Raw genomic sequence first — 20,108 nt, forward strand, 5'->3', positions numbered from 1 at the left:
AAGTTTTCCAGAGAAAATGTGGCATAGAAAACAAATTAGGCCAGGAGCAGTTATAGGATGATGACTGAAGTCATGAAGGGCAGGACTGGCAGGTTTGCAGTGATAACAGCAGGTGTGTGATTCTAGAGTAGGTACAGTGTGGGACTTGGTGAAGCAAGTGAAAACCCTGAAAGAGAGGGGATCACATAGGAAAGAAATAATCTCCACAAACCTGGTATCTGTGCGTTAGAGCAGATATCTTGTCGAGGACGCCTCCATATGAAGAATTAGATACCCTGTACTGGCATTCTTCAGAAGTATCAGATCTTTAACCTGATTTAGGTGTTTAACAGATTAATCTTTCACAAGGAAGCCAGTAAACTAAAAATAGATCTGTGTGTGTCTATCCTTAAACAAATGCCCAACTGTTGAAATTGCTGGACATTTATAGTGAATCTTGAAATTGATAACTGTAGATCTTCCAACTTCCTCCTAAATTATTTTGGTTGCTCTAGGTAATTTTTATGATCTCATTTTAGAATCACTTTGTCAGTTTCTCAAAAAAAAAGTATTACTGGTCTATGGATATAGATTTTACTGAAACTACAGATCAATTCAGGGAGAATAAAAATTCTTAGGATATTGTCTTTCAGACTATGAATACGGGTATCTTTCTATCTATTTATACCTTATTTTCTCAGCAATATTTCATTGCACAATTTGAACATATTCTCTTAAGTGTACCCCTAAAGCACTTTGTCATTTGATGATAAATAACATTTTTTATTTCAGTTTCCAGTGGTTTGCGGATACCATTAAGACTTCCACATTAACCTTATATTCTACAGACTTTTTAGTTTCACTAGCAACATTGTCTGTGTGTGTGTGTGTGTGTGTGTGTGTGTGTGTGTGTGTGTATTATAGATATATGTAATAGTAAGACTTTGTACTCAGGAGACCATGTCACTTGCAATGGATACATTTTAATTTCTTTCCAATGTCAATTCATTTTTCTTTGTGTTGCCTCTATTACAATAGCTAGGGCCTTTGGGATAATGCAAATATAAGGAACAAAAGGGAAATCTTTGCCTGTTCTTACAGGGAGGGCATTGAGTTTTTTACTAAAAAGTACAATGCAAATTTAGGTTTCCATGTAAATCCTTTACAGCATGGTGAAGATTTTTCCTTCTAATGCTATCTTAAGAATTTTATCAAGGATGATTGAATTTTGACACCTATTACCTCTGCATTTACTAAGGTGAGTAACATTGATTTTCAAATAAGCCAAGTTTGCATTCCTGGGATAAGCCCCATTTATCTTTTCTTTACATTGCTGGATCAGATTTACTAAAATGTTCAAGATTTTTATGTCTATGTGCTTGAGAGGAATTGGTCTGTAATTTTCCTTTCTTGTACATTCATAGCTCTTGTTTTAGTATCAGGATAATGCTGCCTCCAAAGAGGAATCGAAATGGGTTCGACCATATTGTGTGTGCCTGTGTGTGTCTATAGAGGTGATATTATTCCTTTTATTACGGAACTTACTACTCAGAGGTTCTCTTGTGGATCGGTCTGTGATAAAATGCAGTCAGGTTAGGGTCTTATAGTGAGATATACTAGTTTAATGCCTTTCTGGAAGTTTGCCCATTTCACCTGTTTTTAATAAAGTTGGTACAAATTTGTATATAATGGTCCTTATTAAACACATGGATTAGCAAACTTTCTATAGAGTGCCAGATAATTTTATGGTTTGTGCACCCTAATTCTTTTACAACTATTCAGTTCTGTTATTGCAGTGCAAAAGCAGTGACAGACAACATGAAAATAAAGGGGTATGACTGTGCTCCAGTAAAACTTCAGAGAACAAGCTGCAGGCTGGATTAGGCCCAAATGCTGTATAGTTTGCTTACTTTTGTTTTAAATATCAATGGCAACTCTGGTGTTACTGGCAATTGTGCCTGTTGATTTTCTCAAAGGACAAGTTGTTTGGTTTCATTAATTATTTAGCTTTCATTTTGTGTTTTGAATTTTAATGTTTCCTTCCTTCTGGTCAACTAGTGTTTAGTTCACTCTGTATGCTTTAATTTCTTATGGTTCAAATTGACCTCATTGGTTCAATGGACATGTTTTAATTTCTTACGGTTCAAACTGACATCAATGATTGACATCATTGACTCTCTTTTTTTTAAATTTTTTATTGTTATGTTAATCACCATATATTACATCATTTGTTTTTGATGTAGTGTTCCATGATTCATTGTTTGTGCATAACACCCAGTGCTCCATGCAGAACGTGCCCTCTTTAATACCCATCACCAGGCTAACCCATCCCCCCAACACCCTCCCCTCTAGAACCCTCAGTTTGTTTTTCAGAGTTCATCATCTCTCATGGTTCGTCTCCCCCTCTGACTTACTCCCCTTCATTCTTCCTCTCCTGCTATCTTCTTCTTTTTCTTTTTTCTTAAAATATGTTGCGTTATTTGTTTCAGAAGTACAGATCTGTGATTCAACTGACTCTCTCTTTTAATCTAATGTTATAAATATCCCAGGATGCACCACTTTACCTGAATCCCAGAAGTTGTCATGTACATCTTATTTAAAGCATTTGTAAATGCCCTTTTTAGTTTTTATGGCCAATGAATCTTTTAGAAGTGTACTATACTATTTCCCTCCCTTTGGTGCTTTTATGATTATCTTTGTATTCTTGATTTCTAGTGTGATTTGAAGATGTTCCGGGAACATATTCATTTTTTATTCCTTTTAAAATTTAGACTTATGGTATAGCTCAGAATACATTTTTACTATCTATTTTATTCAAATCTAAATGATACACCAATGTTACATTAGTTTCAAGTAATATGAGCTAGTTTGGTGAATTCAATGGGTTTTGAAAAAAGTGTTTTCTGCTATTTGACAGATAATTCCATTAGCCTTATGTAGGTAGAGTTACTTTAAGATTTTGCCCCACCATATTTTCAGGGTCATTGTCTATGTATGAATTGCAAAGTGCTGAATTCCTCACTTGAACAAGACAATTCAGTTACAATTCTATTCGATTTTCTCCTCAGGCTTATTGTGTGGATATACAGTTAGGTTTTTTGTAGCTTCTTTGTAATTGACAATTTTATGAAATGATCCTGCTTATACTTTGTAGTATTTTTCCTGAAGTCTACGTAACCGTAATTTAGTCAAATATTATTTAATAACTTGTTACATCCTTTTAGTTTTCAAATTTAACCTATCGAATGTCTTTTGCTTATAAAATGAGTATTGGAAGGAAGGATACAATTGATTTTTTATCTAATCAGATGATCTTTTAGTTGGAGTATTAGGCCATTTAATATAATTGAATAGATATCTTTAAAACTGTCACCCTTTTTTTTGTTACCACTATTCTACCTTTTTTTACTTTCTCGTAGATAATATTCTAAAATTTATCAGCTTGTTAGCTGCACTTCTTTATTTTGTTTGCTATGGGTTTGCAATATACTTTTTAAAGTAGGTACAGTGTGCCTTCAATTATATACCTTTCATATACATAGCAACAGCCTTACAACTATGTAGTTCTATTCCCCCTCCCTTTCATTATATTCCTGTTATGTTTTGCATTTACATAAGTTATAAAACCTACAATTGCTAATTATAATGTTCACATGTTAAACCATTTTAATATAGAGCAAGATGAGTGCCTTTTCTGCTGCTTCTATCATATTAGTACGAGATGTCCTAGTCAGAGAATTTAGACAAAAAAGGGAAAGGGGCGCCTGGGTGGCTCAGTCGTTAAGCGTCTGCTATCAGCTCAGGTCATGAACCAAGTGTCCTGGGATGGAGCCCCGCATCGGGCTCCCCGCTCCACAGGAAGCCTGCTTCTCCCTCTCACACTCCCCCTGCTTGTGTTCCCTCTCTCGCTGTGCCTCTCTCTGTCAAATAAATAAAATCTTTGAAAAAAAACACATTTTTGTAAAAAAGGGGAAAAATGGCATTCAAATTAAATTACCTGTTCAGAGCAATTTTTTAAAATTTTTTATTGTTATGTTAATCACCATACACTACATCATTAGTTCTTGATGTAGTATTCCATGATTCATTGTTTGTGCATAACACCGGGGCTAACCCATCTCCCCAACCCCCTCCCCTCTAGAAACCTCAGTTTGTTTTTCAGAGTCCATCGTCTCTCATGGTTCGTCTCCCCTGCTGACTTACTCCCCTTCAGTCTTCCACTCCTGCTATCTTCTTCTTTTTTTCCATTAACATATATTGCATTATTTGTTTCAGAAAGACAGATCTGTGATTCAACAGTCTTGCACAATTCACAGCGCTCACCATAGCACATACACTCCCCAGTGTCTATAACCCAGCCACCCCATCCCTCCCACCCCCCACCACTCAGCAACACTCAGTTTGTTCCCTAAGATTAAGAATTCCTCATATCAGTGAGGTCATATGATACATGTCTCTCTCTGATTGACTTATTTCACTCAGCATAACACCCTCCAGTTCCATCCACGTCGTTACAAATGGCAAGATCTCATTCCTTTTGATGACTGCATAATATTCCATTGTGTATATATACCACATCTTCTTTATCCATTCATCTGTCGATGGACATCTTGGCTCTTTCCACAGTTTGGCTATTGTGGACAATTCTGCTATAAACATTGGGGAGCACGTACCCCTTCAGATCCCTACATTTGTATCTTTGTGGTAAATACCCAGTAGTGCAATTGCTGGATCGTATGGTAGCTCTATTTTCAACTGTTTGAGGAACCTCCATACTGCTTTCCAGAGTGGCTGCACCAGCTTGCATTCCCACCAACAGTGTAAGAGGGTTCCCCTTTCTCCACATCCCCACCAGCATCTGTCGTTTCCTGACTTGTTAATTTTAGCCATTCTGACTGGTGTGAAGTGGTATCTCATGGAGGTTTTGATTTGGATTTCCCTGATGCTGAGCGATGTTGAGCACTTTTTCATGTGTCTGTTGGCCATTTGGATGTCTTCTTTAGAAAAATGTCTGTTCATGTCTTCTGTCCATTTCTTGATTGGATTATTTGTTCTTTGGGTGTTGAGTTTGATAAGTTCTTTATAGATTTTGGATACTAGCCCTTTATCTGATAAGTCATTTGCAAATATTTTCTCTCATTCTGTCGGTTGTCTTTTGGTTTTGTGGACTGTTTCTTTTGCTGTGCAAAAGCTTTTTATCTTGATGAAATCCCAATAGTTCATTTTTGCCCTGGCTTCCCTTGCTTTTGGCGATGTTTCTAGGAAGAATTTGCAGAAGCTGAGGTCAAAGAGGTTGCTACCTGTGTTCTCCTTTAGGATTTTGATGGACTCCTGTCTCACGTTTAGGTCTTTCAACCATTTGGAGTCTATTTTTGTGTGTGGTGTAAGGAAATGGTCCAGTTTCATTCTTCTGCATGTGGCTGTCCAATTTTCCCAACACCATCTGTTGAAGAGAATGTTTTTTTTCCATTGGACATTATTTCCTGCTTTGTCAAAGATGAGTTGACCGTAGAGTTGAGGGTCCATTTCTGGGCTCTCGATTCTGTTCCATTGATCGATATGTCTGTTTTTGTGTCCGTACCATACTGTCTTGATGATGACAGCTTTGTACTAGAGCTGGAAGTCTGGAATTGTGATGACGCCAGCTTTGCCTTTCTTTTTCAACATTCCTCTGGCTATTCGGGGTCTCTTCTGGTTCCATACAAATTTGAGGATTATTTGTTCCATTTCTTTTAAAAAAGTGATGGTATTTTGATGGGGTTTGCATTGAATGTGTAGATTGCTCTAGGTAGCATTGACATCTTCACAATGTTTGTTCTTCCAATCCATGAGCATGGAATGTTTTTCCATTTCTTTGTGTCTTCTTCAGTTTCTTTCATGAGTATTTTATAGTTTTCTGAATACAGATCCTTTGCCTCTTTGGTTAAATTTATTCCTAGGTATCATATGGTTTTGGGTGCAATTGTAAATGGGATCGATTCCTTGATTTGTCTCTCTTTTGTCTTGTTGTTGGTGTATAGGAATGCCACTGATTTCTGTGCATTGATTTTATATTCTGCTACTTTACTGAATTCCTGTATGAGTTCTAGTAGTTTTGGGGTGGAGTCTTTTGGGTTTTCCCCATACAGTATCATATCATCTGCAAAGAGTGAGAGTTTGACTTCCTCTTTGCCGATTTGGATGCCTTTGATTTCTCTTTGTTGTCTGATTGCTGTGGCTAGGACTTCTAGTACTATGTTGAATAGCAGTGGTGATAGTGGACATCCCTGCCGCATTCCTGACCTTAGGGGAAAAGCTGAGAGCTTTTCCCCATTGAGAATGATATTCGCTGTAGATTTTTCATAGATGGCTTTTATGATATTGAGGTATGTACCCTCTATCCCTATACTCTGAAGAGTTTTGATCAAGAAAGAATTCTCTACATTGTGAAATGCTTTTTCTGCATCTATTGAGAGGATAATATGATTCTTGTTCTTTCTTTTGTTAATGAATTGCATCACGTTGATTGATTTGTGGTTGTTGAACCAGCCTTGCAGCCCAGGGATAAATCCCACTTGGTCATGGTGAATAATCCTTTTAATGTATTGTTGGATCCTATTGGCTAGGATTTTGGTGAGAATTTTTGCATCCATGTTCATCAAGGATATTGGTCTGTAGTTCTCCTTTTTGATGGGGTCTTTGTCTGGTTTTGGGATCAAGGTAATGGTGGCCTCATAAAATGAGTTTGGAAGTTTTCCTTCCATTTCTATTTTTTGGAACATTTTCAGGAGAATAGGTATTAATTCTTCTTTAAATGTCTGATAGAATTCCCCTGGGAAGCCATCTGGCCCTGGGCTTTTGTTTGTTGGGAGATTTTTGACGACTGCTTCAATTTCCTTAGTGGTTATAGGTCTGTTCAGGTTTTCTATTTCTTCCTGGTTCAATTTTGGTAGTTGATACATCTCTAGGAATGCACCCATTTCTTCCAGGTTATCTAATTTGCTGGCATAGAGTTGCTCATAATATGTTCTTATAATTGTTTGTATTTCTTTGGTGTTGGTTGTGATCTCTCCTTTTTCATTCATGATTTTGTTGATTTGGGTCATTTCTCTTTTCTTTTGGATCAGTCTGGCCAGGGGTTTATCAATCTTGTTAATTCTTTCAAAGAACCAGCTCCTAGTTTTGTTTGTCTGTTCTACTGTTCTTTTGGTTTCTATTTCATTGATTTCTGCTCTGATCTTTATCATTTCTCTTCTCCTGCTGGGTTTAGGCCTTATTTGCTGTTCTTTCTCCAGCTCCTTTAGGTGTAGGGTTAGGTTGAGTATTTGAGACCTTTCTTGTTTCTTGAGAAAGGCTTGTGTTGCTATATACTTTCCTCTCAGGACTGCCTTTGCTGTATCCCCAAGATTTTGATCAGTTGTGTTTTCATTTTCATTGGTTTACATGAATTTTTTTTAAATCTTTAATTTCCTGGTTGACGCATTCATTCCTTAGTAGAATGCTCTTTAGCCTCCATGTATTTGAGTTCTTTCCAATTTTCCTGTTGTGATTGAGTTCTAGTTTCAAAGCATTGTGGTCTGAAAATATGCAGGGAATAATCCCAATCTTTTGGTACTGGTTGAGACCTGATTTGTGACCTAGGATGTGATCAATTTTGGAGAATGTTCCATGGGCACTAGAGAAGAATGTGTATTCCATTGCTTTGGGATGGATTGTTCTGAATATGTCTGTGAAGTCCATTTGGTCCAGTGTGTCATTTAAAGTCTTTATTTCCTTGTTGATGTTTTGCTTAGATGATCTGTCCATTTCAGTCAGGGAGGTGTTAAGGTCCCCCACCATTATTGTATTGCTGTCAAGGTGTTTCTTCACTTTTGTTATTAATTGCCTTATATAATTGGCTGCTCCCATGTTAGGGGCATAGATATTTACAATTGTAGATCTTCTTGTTGGATAGACACTTTAAGTAGGATATAGTGTCCTTTCTCATCTCTTATTACAGTCTTTGGTTTAAAATCTAATTTGTCTGATATAAGGATTGCCACCCCAGCTTTCTTTTGGTGTCCATTAGCATGGTAAATGGTTTTCCACCCCCTCCCTTATAATGTGGGGGTGTCTTTGGGTCTAAAATGAGTTTCTTACAGACAGCATAGTGATGGGTCTTGTTTTTTAATCCAATCTGATAGCCTGTATCTTTTGATTGGGGCATTTAGCCCATTTACATTCAGGGTAACTATTGAAAGATATGAATTTAGTGCCATTGTATTGCCTGTAAGGTGACTGTTACTGTATATTGTCTCTGTTCCTTTCTGATCTGTGCTGCTTTTAGTCTCTCTCTTTGCTTAGAGGACCCGTTTCAATATTTCTTGGAGGGCTGGTTTCGTGTTTGCAAATTCCTTTAGTTTTTGTTTGTCCTGGAAACTTTTTATCTCTCTTTCATTTTTCAATGAGAGCCTAGCAGGATATAGTATTCGTGGCTGCATATTTTTCCCGTTTAGTTCTCTGAAGATATCATGCCAGTCCTTTCTGGCCTGCCAGGTCTCTATGGATAGGTCCTTTGCCAATCTAATGTTTCTACCATTGTAAGTTACATATCTCTTCTCCCGAGCTGCTTTCAGGATTTTCTCTTTGTCTCTGAGACTCATAGGTTTTACTATTAGATGTCGGGGTGTGGACCTATTTTTATTGATTTTGAGAGGGGTTCTCTGTGCCTCCTGGATTTTGATGCCTGTTTCCTTCCTCACATTAGGGAAGTCCTCTGCTATTATTTGCTCCAATATACCTTCTGCCTCTCTCTCTCTCTTTCTTCTTCTTCTGGGATCCCAATTATTCTAATGTTGTTTCATCTTATCGTATCGCTTATCTCTTGAGTTCTGCCCTCGTGATCCTGTAGTTGTTTCTCTCTCTTTTTCTCAGCCTCTTTATTTTCCCTCATTTGGTCTTATATATCGCTGATTCTCTCTTTTGCCTCATTTATCCTAGCAGTTAGTGCCCCCACATTTTATTGCACCTCATTAATAGCCTTTTTGATTTCGACTTGGTTAGATTTTAGTTCTTTTATTTCTCCAGAAAGGGTGTCTCTAAAAACTTCCATGCTTTTTTCAAGTCCAGCTAGTATCTTTAAAGTCATGATTCTTAACTCTAGGTCCAACATCATACTAATATCCGTACTGAGTAGGTCCCTGGCTGATGGTACTATCTCTTGTTCTTTTTGCTGAGGTGATTTTTTTTGTCTTGTCATTTTGTCCAGAGGAGAATAGATGAATGAGAGAACAAAACAGGTTAACAGGTTAACAAAACAGGTTAACCTGCTAACCTAACAGGTTAACAATGTCCCCAGCAAATATACTCTATACAAATCAGAAAAGATCTGAAACCAGGGGAAAAAGAAAGGGAAAGAAAGAAAAAAGAAAGAGAAAAGAAAGAAAGAAAAAAAATACCAAAAAGAAAAAGATTAAAAACAAAAACAGAACAATACAAAAAAACTCGAATATGATCAAATATGATCAGGCTAGCACATAGATCAGTGCCACAGACTAGATTTTGGGCGTATTTTGGTCTGTTAGAAGAAAGTGCCTCCTAAAATTTTAAAGCAAGAAAGACTTATATATGTACAAAATAAGGGTTGATACAATGAAGGGATGGAAGATGACTATAAAAATGAAAATTATAAAAGATTTTATAAAATGAATTGATACGATAAGAAGTTGTTTGAAAAAAGAAAGAAGATTTAAAAAAAAGGGGGAGAGAATGTGAGCATGCAGGAGACTAGAACAAAGCCATACACTAGTGATTTAGGGTATATTTTGATCTGTTAGAAGAAACTGTATCTCAAAATTTTAAAGAGAGAACAACTTATATATATATATATGCCAAAAATAGGGGTAACTACTATGAAGGGATAAAATATGACTCTAAAAATGAAAAATAAAAAATGTTTTTTTTAAAAAAGGGATTGATAAGGTGTTGGTTCAAAAAGGGAAAAAGAGAAATTAAAAAAAAAGTTGAAAAAATTAACTTTGAAAAACTAATGAATCATGGTAAAAAAAGCCATGAATTCTATGTGCAGTATTCCCCTAGCCCTGGAGTTCTCCCGTTCTCCTTGATCGGTAAACTTGGTCTTGGCTTGCTGGCTGTTCCTGCTGATCTTCTGGGGGAGGGGCCTGTTGCTGTGGTTCCCAAATGTCTTTGCCGGAGGTGGAATTGTCGGGCCAGGCTAAGCAAGCTGTCGGGTTTGCTCTCAGGAGCTTTTGTTCCCTACAAGCTCTCGGTACAGCTCTGGAGGACGACAGTGAAGATGGTGGCCTCCCAGTCTCCGCCCCAGAGGAGGCAAGAACTCGGGGCTCGGCTCCTCAGTGCGCCCCCAGAGAAAAGCAGTCACTTCCGTGTCCCCGGTCTCCAGCTGCACTCCGTGCTCACCCGGCCCATGACCGAGCATTTCTATCTCTGGCACCCGACCCCGTGTGGAGTCTCCAAACCCAGCAGATCCCTGTGGTGCGCTCCTGCACCGCTCCTCCCGGGGGAGGAAGGGGAGTCTCCCCGGCTCTGCCGCTTGTTGGGTCCCTGCTGCAGGAGCAGTGGCCCGACTGGGCCGCGGATCACAGTCTATGGCAACCCCGAGCTGAGAGCCCACGCCTCGGCTCCGTCTCTGCAGCCGGCTTCCCCGCTCTGATCCCTGGGAGCTCTGCGGCACTCAGGCACCCCCGGTCTTTCTGTGACCCCGAGGGTCCTGAGACCACACTGTCCCGTGAGGTTTCCACCCCCCGCTTAGCCACTGGAGCGACGTCCCTCAGCGGAGCTAACTCCTTAAAGGTCCGATTTTGTGCTCCGCGGCTCTAGCACTTGCCAGAAGCGGCCGTCGGAGGCCCCCTCCTCTGCCGTCTATCCTCCCGAATATCGCCTCGGATTCACTTCTCCGCACGTCCTACCTTCCAGTAAGTGGTCGCTTTTCTGTTCAGAGAGTTGTTGCTACTCTCCTGTTCGATCTCCTGTTGAGTTCGTAGGTGTTCAGAATGGTTTGATCCCTATTCAGCTGAATTCCTGAGACCAGACGAAACCTAGGTCTCCTACTCCTCCGCCATCTTGCTCTGCCCCGCCCGTTCAGAGCATTTTACATGTAAGGTCATGCCATCTGTAAATGTTACACATGCAAGAAAAGTCCCTTTTAGAATTCAGTTAAGTGCTGGATAAAAAAAATAAATAAAGTAGTATTTCTATATATTAATAGTTTGAAAAGGAAATGAAGGACACCATTCCATTTATAGTATCAAAAAGAATGCTTAGGCATAACTTAAGCAAGGAGGCAAAAAAAACTTGCATGCTGAAATACGAAAACCTTATTGAAAGAAATTAAGAATTATACAAAGGAAAGGAATCTTATATTAATGGATTGCAAGAATATTGTTGAGATGTCAATACTACCCAAAGTGATCAACAGATTCAAGGCAAGCTTTATCAAAATCCCAAGGGCTTTTGACAAACAGAATAACCTATCCAAAATTCCACATGGAATCTCAAAGCACCCTGAATAGTGACAATAATCTTGTAAATGAACAAAATTGAAGGTCTCACATTTTTTGATGGCAAAACTTGCCAAGTGTACAGCTAAAGAAACGAAAACAAACAAGCAAACAGCTGTTAGTTCAAGCAGTGTAGTATGTCATAAAGAGACACGTAGAATAGCCCAAAAATGAAACCTCATATATATATGGTCAACTGATTTGACTAGGTTCATCATTCAACAAGTGATAGGAAAATTGGATATCCACATGAAAAATAGTAATTAAGTTGGACCCTTACCTTATACCACATATTCAAACATTACCTTAAAATGGAACAAAGACCTTGATTTAAGAGCTAATACCATATAACTCTTTAGAACATAGGGGAAAAGCTTCAAGACAGATTTTTTACAGATTTCTTGGATAGGACCAAAAGCATAGTCAACAAAAATATGTAGATTGAACATTATAGATTTTTTCATATGTGACACACACTAGTAACATAATGAAAAGGTAACCTACGTAATGGAAGAAAATATTTGCAAATCACATGTCTGATAGTTTATATATTCTTGATATTAATTCCTTGTAACTCAAACAAAAATGAGTATTTGATTTAAAAAATGGGCAAAGGAATTAGGCATTTCTCCTAAGTAGATATACAAATGGCCAATACATGAAAAGATGTTCATCATTAATTAGCATAATGCAAGTCAAAACCACACTGAGATAGCAACTCACATCTACTATGATGAATAATACAAGAGAGAGAACACAAATATTATCAAGAACATGGAAAAATTCTAACCCTTGTGCACTATTGATGGGAAAATACAATGATGAATGCATTGAGAAAAATTTGGCAGTTGGTCTAAAAACTAATAGAAATACCATATGACCCAGCGATTCAACTTCTGAATATATATCCCCAAAATACCAGAAAGCAGACACTTTCATTTTCATTTGTGCATCCTTGTTTGTAATAGCATTATTCACAATAGCAAAAGGTAGAAGCAAATGAGGTATCCAATGACAGGTAATGGATAAACAAGGGAAAAACAAATGTGGTATATACACATAATGAATGTTACTCTGACTTAAGGGAAATTGTGCATGCTAGGACATAGTTGAAACTTGAAGACATTATGCTAACAGATATAAGCCAGTAAGAAAAGTACAAATGTTGCATGATCCCACATATGGAGGTACCTAGTGTAAATTCAAAGAAATAGAAAGTGCGACAGTGGTTGCCAGGGGCTGGGGTGTCAAGGATAAACACAGCCAGACAATAGTTAATGTGGTATAAACAAATTTTGTCCAGCAACTACTGAAAGAAAGATAAAGAGTGGAGTTTCATTCCAGTTTGTGTGGAGGTGACATGGGGGATATAGAGGGAGGATGATAGAGGTGGCAGTAGAGGAGGTTCAATAGAGGGCGAGAAGTGAACAAGTACAAAGTCAGTCAATATCAATGTGATTAGGCCAGTTCTGTTACCAAGACAAGAAGGATAAAGTCTTGTTCTCCCAAAGATTTAACTTCAAAGGAATGGCTCTCAGGTCTTCAAGACCGAGCCTCTGAGTTGCAAAAGATACTTACCTATTCAAAATTGTGAGCCTTTTTCAGTGAATGCTTGGAAGAAAAGAAGGTGAGGGAAAATCATTAGGTGTTGACTAGAATAAATAGTAAAATTTTCTGGAAATGCTGAGCTTTTACAGGGAGACATTTTTGGGGGGATGCAGAGTAGGGGAGAGGAGGAGGGCTGGATCATCCTGCGGACAAAGCATTATGCTGCCAGAAGTCACGATAGAGGTAGGTCAGGTCTCTCGATGAAGGGGCTTGGAGGGAGTTCTACTGAAAGTTCTGTAGTTCTCAGGGGGAAGGAAAAAAGGGATGCAACATTCTCCTGGATAGATCACACATTAGGCCCCAAAATAAGTCTCAATTAAATTAAAAGGACTGAAATCCTATCAAGTATCTTTTCTAATCACAATAATATTGAACAAGGCATGTATCCCAAGAAAAACTGAGGAAAAAAAAAAGTTGAGACAGCAACGTGTTATTAAAACAAGGCATCAAGGAAGAAAATTAAGAAAATACATGGAGACAAAATTGAAAACAAAATGTTCCAAAATCTTTGTGAGGCAGTAAAAGCAGTTCTAAGGGGAATTCATTTTTAAACGGGTAAAGCATTTTGCAAGATCAAGTTTTGTGGATGGGTGGTAGTGATGGTTTCATGAATACACAACAATGTGGATGTACTTAATGACACAAAACAGTTTAAAATAGTGACAGTGGGCCATTTTGTGTTATGTATACTTTACTACAGTAAGATTTTAAAGTAAAGAGGTCATTAATGTTTACTTACATATTTATGCTTCCTGGTGTTCTGTTTTGTGAATACTGAAGATCCTTTTATATCAGGTATTTTTTTTTTCTTTCTCCTAGAAGAGATTAACATTTCTTATAGTTCAGACCTATTGACCCAGCTATTTACCGCCCCCCCCAAACACTCATTTGAGTTCTAGGCTTGCTTAGTATAAAATTATAGATTGGCATTTTTTCAATAAATCACAAAAGTCATTGTCCTTTCCCTTAAATATTTTCTGAAAAGTCTGTCTTTCTCACTTTTGCTCCTCTATAATTTTTCCCAGCTGCTTTAAAGAATTTACCTTCATCACTTGATCTGTAACTTGGAGATGTTCTGTTTAATATTTTTCAATTTTTTTCTGTGGATTTGTAGTTATCCTCATGTTTAGCCAATTTTCAGCCACTAATATTTTATACCCCCTCTCCACTGAGAAACTAATTTCACACATTTTAGAAGACTGTTCTAATTCTCCATGAGAAATTAAATACCTTGCAATAAGGTAGAAGCAAGTATGATAAAAAGTGACTTAACCTAAGAGGATCTTAGGGGGAGAATTTTGTCCTGGAGTTAAATGTTCAGGGCCAGTTTAGTCTGTAGTCTTATGTAATAGGATTGGAAAGGAGACGATCACCTGGAATAAGTATAGATAAAAACCCAGATGACCATGGGAAAAACCTTCTGAGAAATCCACAATTTCTAATTCAAGAAGAGATAAAATTAGAAAAATTGACCTTTTGGAGGGGAAAATGGTATTTTGAAAAGCAAGTTATGTAATCATTTCAAAAAGAAGGCAGTGATCCACTGTGTTAGTGAAAAGTCAGTCAAGAACGAGGACAAAAATTGGTGCATTTGACAAGATGAAGATAACTGACATTGACAGTGCTTTCAACAGAGGTGGGAAAAAGGCCATTTGGAATGGATCAAAAAAAAAAGAATGAGTAACAATAGTACTGATAATTCATTCAACAAGTTTTGTTACTAAGTAGAGAGTTTGACAGTATTTATGGGAAATGTAAGCAAACGTTTGTGCATGTATGTAACTTCGTCCTTATCTGTTTATGGAACTATAATACCACGTTCAACTTCATCTTGCTTTTTTTCATTCAAGAGCTTGCATTTTATACTATTTATATAAATAAAAATGTATTTAATCAATTCTTTTAACTGAATAGTATTCTATTTTTCAATTGTGTGGCATAGGCATTGCTTTTCATAATTTAATTTTTCTTCCCTCATTTGCTACTACAGATACTGGTAGAGTGAACATATTTCTACATGTCATTTTTATCAACAAAGATTTTACATATAGATTTGAAGTAGCTGAATCAGGTTATATTTTAAATTTTATTAGATATTGCCAATTTTTCTTACAAAGTGTCTATAATTCTCATCTCTCCCAGTAATATAGGACAGTGCATTTTTCTATCATTGTTATTGTCAGACTTGGATTTTTGCTAATGAACTTTTCCTGCCCCCCAAATTTCAGTTTCTAAATATGTGATTAACTTGAGGATTGTTTCAGATGCATCAGTCATTTTATTTTCCTCACAGTGAATTCCTATTAGATCCTTTATTCACCTTTGAGTGGTTCTTAATTTTATGGGAAGATAAAATTGATGGCAGAGGTCTTAGATACTTAGATAATAGTTTATAAAATAATTGAGGCAACCGTTCTGTGTATCAGGCTTAGACTGAACCAGTGCTTCATGAAGAGAAGAATGTCATGTTGAAAAAATCAAGCTCCCTAAGGCTAAGCCAGCCAAAATTTGTTTTAACAGAGAGGGCATAGCCTAGGGTAAGGATGGAGTCTAGCCATTTTATAGGTCATGGTAAGAAAAGCAGGATGTAGCAGGCAGGCCAGCCTGACTGTTACAACCACCTGGGGAGAAATAAGCTTTAACACCAACTCAGGCCACACCCCAAACCAATTAAACCAATCTCTGGTGCTAAGAATAAGGTGCCCATAGATTTTAAAATCTCTCCACTTGATTTCTCTCAACCTGCAGTCAAAGCTGAGAAACTGTCCTAGATCCAGAATCTGAGCCTTGTAGTCTCATCTTTTAAGAAAGTACCTTGAAACAAATACTTTCAAGAATTTCCATCTACCTTCATTTAAAAATATTTAAAAGGATTGTTTCCTCTATCCTTCCTCTTACATTTAGAACAAAATATTCAAAATAGTTTTAAATATAGCATTTTCCTCTAAACCATGCCTTTCCAATTATAACCATTGCAAAAGCTTGTTTCATAAGTGAATGTTTCATTATCACTAAAGTGATTCAACCTGCAGTGTTTGTCTCAAAATCATTAGTCTGAACACATTCAGCTCTTTCAAATAACTTGCAAGGCAGCAAAAAAATACACTACAATCCTTTGAGCAGTTCTTCCTAAAAGGTAGTTGTTACTGTAAATAACTTTCACTGTCTAGAATGATGTGGCTATGTGTTAATTTTAATTTCACTTCTCTAAACATAAACTATCCCACCTTCTCCTTCCTAAGTCTCAAGTGGCCTCTAAGTATAAATGTGCTTATGGAGATTGTAGGAAAAAAAAACAAAACAACTTCCCTTCCTCTTTCTAGCTGCAGTTAAAACAGAACTTTATGTTTACCTCATTAGAAATGATGAGTTTGCCCTGGGTCATTCCATGGCTAGCTCAGCGAGACCCTTGTAACCAACAGCACATATTTTAAAAAATGAATAGTTAAAAGCAATATGGTTGTTATACTGCCAGTTGTCTGATGGCAGGGAAGATAGAGGTCCTTTCCTCTAAACCTACAGGGAGGAAAGATGGGGGAATATATGGTCACTGAATCTCAAAGAAACCTCCAATTAAAGGGGCCATAATAGTGAGCAGCTTCAGGGAAACTGGATCAGGAATACAGTCTTAGGTTCAAGGTGACTCTATAGACTTCTGCAGAGAATTTGTGGATCTTCACCCAAGACATCTAACATACCCATAGCAGATTCCTATGGCTGCTACAAATTGGCACAGTCCCCCCCTTTTTTTAAAGATTGATTTATTTATTTGAGAGAACGAGAATATGAGAGAGAGAGTACATGAGAGGGGGGAGGCTCAGAGGGAGAAGCAGACTCCCCGCTGAGCAGGGAGCCGGGTGTGGGACTCGATCCCGGGATTCCGGGATCATAGGACCTGAGCCGAAGGCAGTCGCTCAACTGACTGAGCCACCCAGGCGTCCCAGTCCCCCCCCTTTTTAAAGTTATTTCATTGTAGAGGAAAAAATATCCTGAAATTTTTGTTAGATAACAATACTCCCTGACAAAATCATTCTTCAGGGTTTTCAAGCCGCACCATCTGGTTAGACATGGTGAACTGTCCTTCACTGTGTAATAAGCATCATTAATATTGCCATAAACCACAGGAAAACAAAGATTTTCTAAATGGCTTCCAAATTTCTGCATAGATGCCCTTAATAATTCCAAAGGTAAATGATAAACAAGTTGGCAGAGGAGTTAGAAGGATAGTGGAGAGAAAAAAAAATGTTAACAACTGGTCAATCTATGTGTTCATGTTACCATTCTTTCAACTTAATGTTTTAGCTGCACACAGACCGAAAAGTTGTCTTAGCATAATCATGCTATTTTCCACATTTGCCTAAGGAAAAAAATATAGCCAGTTATTTCTTTTCAAACCAGAAATAGAAAAATCACTTCTCCCCCAGGTAATACTTTCAATTCTGTCTAAAAAAGCTTCTAGAGCTTTCTGGAAAGTTTAAATTAAGCGGCTACAGTACACAAAGATGGTTTTATAGTTCTTGGTGGGGAAGTGTTGGAGTCAAGTTCTAATGGAAGGTCTGTGATGGTCACTGCCCTAGCCACAATGGTCACGTGGCTGAAGGGGGGGAATCCTTGCTGTGTGGATAAAATCCTTTCTGGCAACAAGAAGAAATCTCTTTTAGTCCATGGTCAGTTAAATAATCCAGCTTCCTGGAACTCGGAGGGAGCAAACAATGGGTACGGACTCTGGCAACATCGTCTGGTACGAGCAAGGAGCGTGTGGGTCAACAGTGAAGAGCAAGGAGCTCTGTGAGGATGAGTATGCATCCAGCCCAGTCTGCGGAGAACCTGCTGATCCTGTAGGAGGAAAAGCTCTTCGTCGTTGCCGTGACCAGACCCTGCACTTTGCTTGGCGATGACAACATGTGTCATGGTAAATTCATTCCTCATCCCACATGTCTCTACCCCCTCCTCCGCCAGCAGGGTTAGCACCCGCGAACAGAGCCACCACGTGGAACAGTCCGGTGACTGTAGGAGTACTTTCTCAGTTGCTCAGTGCTCCTGGGTTCCAGGAGCTGTCCAACACGGGCGGCTATGCGGGTGCGACAGGTGCCGTCGGGAACATGATGGGGGAGGGCTTCTCCGAGTCAGGCACCAGAGGGGCCGCGCAGGCCAGGGTCCGCCTTCCCAAACCCCCGCACAGTTTCCAGTCGCTCCTTTTCCAGCTCCTGGTTCCGGATCATCTCCTCAAAGGCCTGGGCTTCTGCTGTGCCGCCCTCTGCAGCTGCTTCTCCAGCTCCTGCCTGCTGGATGGCCACGTTCCGGGCAAGGTCTTCCGCTTCCCTCTTCTTTTCATTATGTTCTATATATTCTTTGGTATATTGTTTTAATAGCTCCGCCTTCAGCTCTTCTGCTTTGGGAAGTGAAGTCTCCTTCACCTTTATTGTGTCTTTCTTTGCAGGAATGACAGCTGATTTGTAATCTCCATGTTTGGTCGTTTCTCGAAAAAGAGCAGGCTCTACTTTGTTATAGAGGATGAAGGCATGTTCCATGTAGCCTTCCTCAGAGTAAATGGATGCCGTTTGGATAAGCTCGACTCCAGAGCCGAAGTACCGTCAGGGTGGCACGTGTTTGTCTACACTGTGCTACCTACCCCTCTGGGAGAGCGCCCTCACCCGGGCATCAGGCGGAAGGCTCACCTCTCCATGGTCAGACTTCGGGACCAGGCAGTTCTGTCCCCGTGGACAACCCTCGGACCACAGTCCCTTAAGATAACAAAGATGAGTTAATTTACCGCCAGGAATCTGAAGTCAAGTCTGCCCCCCGGAGACTGTAGGGAAGAACTCCTCGCTCCCCTTTCTCAGCGTCTCTAGGCTGCCTGTGTTTCTTGGCTCCCGACCCGGGCTTCAAAGCACCCAAAACTCCCGATTCCACCATCACCCCACCTGCTACTGCTCCGAGCTGCCTGCCCCCTTTTATAAGGACCTGGGATTACATTGAACCCACCTGGATAATCCAGGCTAATCTCCCCATCGGAAGATGCTTGACTTAATCAGACCTGCAAGCCTCCTTTTACCAGGCAGAGGATTCACATATTCCGGGATTGGGGTGTGGAGGTCTTTGGGGGTCACTGTTAAGACGACCACGATTCCCGTCACGAAGTTACACTTAGTGTGGGACTTTTCTGCTTGAAATCAGCTCAGGGATTACACAAGAAAGGCGGGCCACTTCCGGTGACGTCTAACACCAGCTGAGATGGAGGAGGCGCAGAGACGATTCGATTTGTACATTTTCTCACAAAACATAAGAGATACAGAGCAGTGACTAAGAAAAATGGAACTAAAGATCTTGCCTTGATCATCGCAGCTTACAAATACGTGCATTCATGCAACGCTTTCTACGTGTCAATCACTGCGTGAGGCGCTTCATATGCGCTGCCTCCTTTAACACTCGCACGGAGGGTTCTTGGCTACCAAAGAATAAACCGAACCAGAGTTTAAGTAATGTGGCCGCAGTCTTAAAGCCAGGGGGTGGCAAGGCTGGGACTCTCGTCCTTGCCCACCAGAGCCACGTGATTGCCGCTGCACGTGAAGCCGTGGGAGGCACGAGGAACGGTGGACCGAGCCCCACAGCAGGACGCAGCAAACCCGCGCTCCTGCCCGAGCCCAGCTGCGCCTCGGGTGTGAGGGAATGCAGTCGTCTCGAAAGGGAAAGATCTCGCTCCACCTGACTCTTCTTCCTTCCTCACTGCTGAGTCCCAGAGGAAAAACATTTGCTTCTTCCAGAAGATTTGAGGATAACAATCATGCCGACCAACTCCTCACTCTGGGAGCATTTCCTAACACAGGGTTTTCCTGAAAACTGCATCACCTTGCCTCCTACCCGCCATGACTTTGCCCTTTCAGTATCTCTAAATCCCCTCCTCCGTGAAAATGCTTTTGCCACCCTGGGTGAATCTGACAGTTCTTTTTGTTGTTTGTTTCCTTTTGTGTGTGTGTGTGTGTGTGTGTGTGTGTGTGTGTTTAACACACTTCGTTGAAATATAAT

General features: G+C 39.4%; 1 pseudogene; it reads right to left on the reverse strand.

Moving 5' to 3' along the window:
• Nucleotides 1–17,561: 17,561 nt before the first annotated feature.
• LOC114206119 (STAM-binding protein pseudogene) lies at nucleotides 17,562–19,422 on the reverse strand (annotated as a pseudogene).
• Nucleotides 19,423–20,108: the final 686 nt, after the last annotated feature.

The sequence above is a fragment of the Eumetopias jubatus genome, unplaced genomic scaffold (assembly GCF_037043125.1).
Source record: "Eumetopias jubatus isolate StellerSeaLion01/CBP00866 unplaced genomic scaffold, mEumJub1_p1.0 scaffold_2, whole genome shotgun sequence".
In the NCBI taxonomy this organism is placed as follows: Eukaryota; Metazoa; Chordata; class Mammalia; order Carnivora; family Otariidae; genus Eumetopias; species Eumetopias jubatus.